Source organism: Chrysochloris asiatica, unplaced genomic scaffold (assembly GCF_000296735.1).
Source record: "Chrysochloris asiatica unplaced genomic scaffold, ChrAsi1.0 scaffold00069, whole genome shotgun sequence".
Lineage (NCBI taxonomy): Eukaryota > Metazoa > Chordata > Mammalia > Afrosoricida > Chrysochloridae > Chrysochloris > Chrysochloris asiatica.
Window position 1 is genome coordinate 13,042,648 of NW_006408587.1, and position 5,040 is coordinate 13,047,687.

Sequence of the window (5,040 nt, forward strand, 5' to 3'; positions counted from 1 at the left end):
AGATATAGATAGATAGACAGGCAGACAAATAAGCGTCAATGGTTTTTTAGTGAAGATACAAACCTCATTGTATCTATCATCTGTCTATCATCATCTGTCTATCTATCTCTCTAAATAGAGATAGATATCCATACCCAGAAAAAAATCTAAATAGAGAGATAGACAGACAGATAGTTGCTGAGTTGCAGAGAAGTTTGCATCAAGGAAATGACTCACACAGTTGTAGAGATGGGCAAGTTTCAAGTCTGTGGGTCAGATGTCAGGCTGAAGACTTCTCCTGACTTCCTTATATGCAGGAGCTGGTGAGCCCTAGATAATTTTTATAGTTACAGAGGTGACCGAGTCTGAAGTTGACAAGTAAATTGCCAAGCTGCTGACAACTCCTAAAATGGCAGGCAATGCAGACTGTTGACTTAAATCAAGACTGTTGAGTTATGTCAAAAGAACCAGAGGTCAGATGATGAGTTAGATGCAGCATCCATACCCAGAAAAAAGTACGCAATCATTGCCCAAGCGTCCAATATTTTGAAATCAGACCACACCCCTAAGGAAACTTTCTTTGAATTGATTGGCTGTTCATAGCATATCTCATAATGAAAGTGATTATGTTATATTATATTTTATCATGGAGAATTACTATGTTTTAACTGCCAAGCTGAGAATCCTGACACAGACAAGTTGAAACACAACTTTAACTATCATAATGGGGGAGGAGGAAACACCTAGAAATGGGATGATTCAAGTCATTACTAAAGGTTGACCTCATCTCATCCTTCTTGGATTCTTGTTGAAGGTAGATTTAGTTTAATGCTAAATGAGACAATGTGAGTGGGTTTGATACATCTCTGTCAGTGGCTGATAGAATTGAGTACCAAAGGGAATTCACCTGAAACCAAGATTATATATAAAAGAAGAATGGCTATTATTGTGAAGCAATCTTTCTGAAATCTCTTACATATCTACATATCTTGAAAACAGAGACACTTATTTCCCTTTATTCCAGACTGTATTTTTTTCAAGGATATTTGCATAGGAAACAACCAGAGATAGTGTATTTTTTATGAAAGGGTAGTAATGTTTACTGTTAAGTATTATAAATGCAACATCTCTTTTCTGGAGCCAGGGCAGGAATGCTAACTTCCTCTTATAAAATATTTGGATTTCCTAAGCTGAAAGTTTTTCTTTTGTAACACATCCCATTGAATTTGTTGGCATTATTTGTCTCTTTTCTCATCAACCTGCAGAAATAGGAGTTCAAGGAACTGATTACTGCTAATGTTGTAAGTAATAAATTGTCCTTTATCTCCATCTTAGGAAAAGATTGTATTCTGTTTGCATTATTAATACAGTAACAGACTAACTTATCAACTTGAAAGTAGTCTAAAATCACATACGCTTCATAGTTCTTGACAATTATAATATGAAACAGTAGAAATAAAACATTCAGTGGTAAAGGTAAAGAAATCAATTAATGTAATTGATTAAGGTTAATATTAAGTAATTTATTAATATTTTTCCAACATATTTTAAAGAAAATGATTAATATCTATTACTTGAAAAATTGTGTTACCATATGAAATGAAAAATATACCAAGTAATGCTATACCAGGCATGCTAGTTTGACAGAAACTGGTAGAACTCTGAGGCTATAGCCCTAAAACACTTTTCTGTCCTGGAACTAATGTCATTCATTCCTGTAGACCATCCTTCAGTCAAACACTAGGCAGACACATAAAATGAACAACACCATAGAGGAAAATCATAAAATATCAAAAACACAACATTTGCTCAAAAGCAAAGGTGAGAAGGTAGGAAAGGGTAGAAACTCCAGACAAAATGGAGAAATTCACAGTAGAAAAGGAAAGAGAGCTGACATTTTGTGGGGAATACAACTGAATTTGTGGAAATTTTTATTTAAAAAGTATTGAATGTGAAACTAGTTTGCTTTAAAAACTTTCACTCAAAGCACATTAAAAAAAAAGTAGTATCAAATGTTCGTTAATCAACAAGTTATATTCTGAACAATTCTAAAATGTTCCTGGTTTTTCTAGTTTACACATATGGTCTATAACAATGGTTTTCATAATTTCAGTCAAATTAGATTGATTGTCAACTCTGTGAAGAATTAGGAGATTCGATCTGGGCCTAATTCTGCAGAATACTGCACAATTTAAGAACAGGAAAGCTGTGCATCAGTCTTCTATCCTTTCACCATTTTCATTTCACTCTTTATGTTGAACAAATAACCTGAGAAGTTGACTATATGAAGAAGAACGCGGCATCGGGACTGGAGAAAGGCTCATCAATAACCTGCAATATGCAGACCACACAATTTCTTTGCTGAAAACAAGAAGGAATAGAAACACTGGTGATAAAAATCAAAGAGTACACCCTTGACCAACAGACAACATCCTGGTAAATGAAGAAAACATTGCCTTTGTCAGAGATTCCATTTGGCTTGGATCCACAATCAACACTGTGGAAATAGGGAAATAGTAGTCAACAAAACAGAGGACTTACTGAATTGGTCAAATCTGTTGCAAAAAAAGATCTCTTTAAAGTGTTAAAGTATAAAGATGTCACTTTGATGTTTAAGGTGAACCTGATCCAAATCATAGTATCTTCAACTGCATCATATGGATATGGAAGCTGAACAATAATATGGGAGACAGGAGAAGAATTAATGTATTTGAATTATGATGCTGGCCAGGAATATTGAAAGTACCACGTCTGCCAGAAAAGCAAATTGATCTGCCTTAAAGGAAGTAAAACCAGAGTGCTTTTGTAAGCTAGGATGGAAAGGTTTTCTCTCACTAAGTTGGACATGCTATCAGGAGGGATCAGTCCCTGGAAAAAGACACACTGCTTGGTAATGTGGAGGTGCAACAAAAAAGAGGAAGACCATCAGCATGATGGAGTGACAAAGTAGCTGTAACAATGGACTCAAACATAACAGAAATTGAGAAGATGGCACAGGACCAAGCAATGTTTTATTCTGGAACACATAGGTTTGCTATGAGTCAGAACTGACTCAATGGCAGCTAACAACAACATCCAGAAGGAGTGTTATGATTAACATTGCCTGCCATGTTTGAAGAAATAGCTACTCATGTGCCAAGTATTTAAATTTTCTAAACAAGTATTTATTTGACTTGAGAAGGAGATCCAAAATAATATCGTGACAAACCAACTGGATTTAATCCATTTTATTATAATGTCGCTTAAGTAATTGTAAATATAAATTGAATTATCATCACCTGGTGCATATAGTTATTAAATTAAACAATTAAATAACCATAAAAAAGTTTTATAAATCAAATGCAAACCACATTTTAAAAACCAATACATTCTAATTTCATCAACATTAATTTAATATTACTGCCATAAGATTCCTTAGGGTAAAGCTTTGAGTCATAAAATCTCTAGTAATTTAGTTTCTAGAGAAACTATTTTTGTCACAGAGAAATCATATAGCATTAATAGATGGAAATTGTTATCTACTGCTATCAAACAATGTTAAGATAAATGCTTTGTCGTAAGTGAGAAAAACATTACATTCATATAAAGCCTGTTTGTTTAGACATACTTCTATTTATAAATAGGAAAGGTATAGGGAGAAATGTATGCCTTTGTTTCACAAATTAATCAAGAGTAGCTTGTGATTGATTATCATTATAGGCCCACATTTTTTTCCTGGTGAAAGTAATAAAATGGGTGGTCTTCACTTGTCCACCTGGACAGGAAGATTCTCCAAGATGCTATAGTATAAGAATCATCACCTACCCACAGTGCTTCAAAATATCCTTTTATTTATTTATTTATTTTGAAATATAAGAAGAGAACCGTGAAGCAAAAATGATCATCAAACACTGACGTTTGTGTTGTACCGAGTTAAATCTCTCGTGTTGTTTTTAAGGTCTTCATTCACAGGTTGCCTTTAAAGTTGAAGGAGCTATAGGTAGTTACTGGAATTTCGTAACTCATTCCTGTTTCATCTTCAGAGCAGCCTGGTTTTTATTTCTTTTATATGTTACTATACTACTATAAAGGAGCTCTAGTAGCATAGTGGTTACGAATTGGGCTGTGAACCTTAAGGCCAGCAGTTCGAAACTACCAGCTGCTCCACGGGAGAAAGATGAGGCGTTCTGCTCCCGTAAAGATTTACTGCCTCGGAAACCCTGTACAGGGTCGCTATGGGTCAGAACCAACTCAACGGCACTTAACAACAACAACAACATACTACTACAGGACACTGTAGAATAAATTGGGCTTCTAACTACGAGGTTGGTGGTTCAAACCCACCAGCTACTCATTGGAAACCCCAATGCAGGGTTGCTATGAATTAGAACCCACTCAATGACACTTAAGAACAACAACCACATGGTGCCATAGGATAAGCACTGGACTGTGAACCATTACATCAGCTGTTGGAGTCAACCAACCACACAGCCGAAGAAAGATGAGGCTTTCTGCTTCTGAAAAGATTTAAAGCCTTGGCAACCCTAAGCAGGGTTGCTAAGAGTCAGAACCAACTCGACAACACTTAATAACAACAGCAACATGGGGCATAATAATTCGTTTGCAAAGCCTTAACATTACTTAGTGTTAATAAACATGATTTTTCTACACAAGAGATAATAAGGGATTGAAAATGAAAAGATTGAGAGAAAGAAGTACAGTAGTAGTTAAGAACAGTAAGTATTATTAAAGATTCATTATATCAGTCAACAAATGTTAATAAACACTACTGATTTAACTGTATGAAATGCTGGTGTTACAGTCATTAAGCACTCAAGTGGGCACTGAAAGGCCCACAGTTTGAAAACAGAAATTTCAGTCCATAAACCGTAATGTGTCACTCAGCTTCTACAAAGATTTACAGTCTTAGAAACCTTATAGGGAAGTTATATTCTGTTGGATGGTGTCACTATGAGGAGGAATCAACTCCACGGCACTAGATTTTGTCTGTTTTTTCCCTAGTACTATTTTACGTGACCACCTGTTAGTCTGTCATCCTGTGGTGACTTTCATCATCCTGTG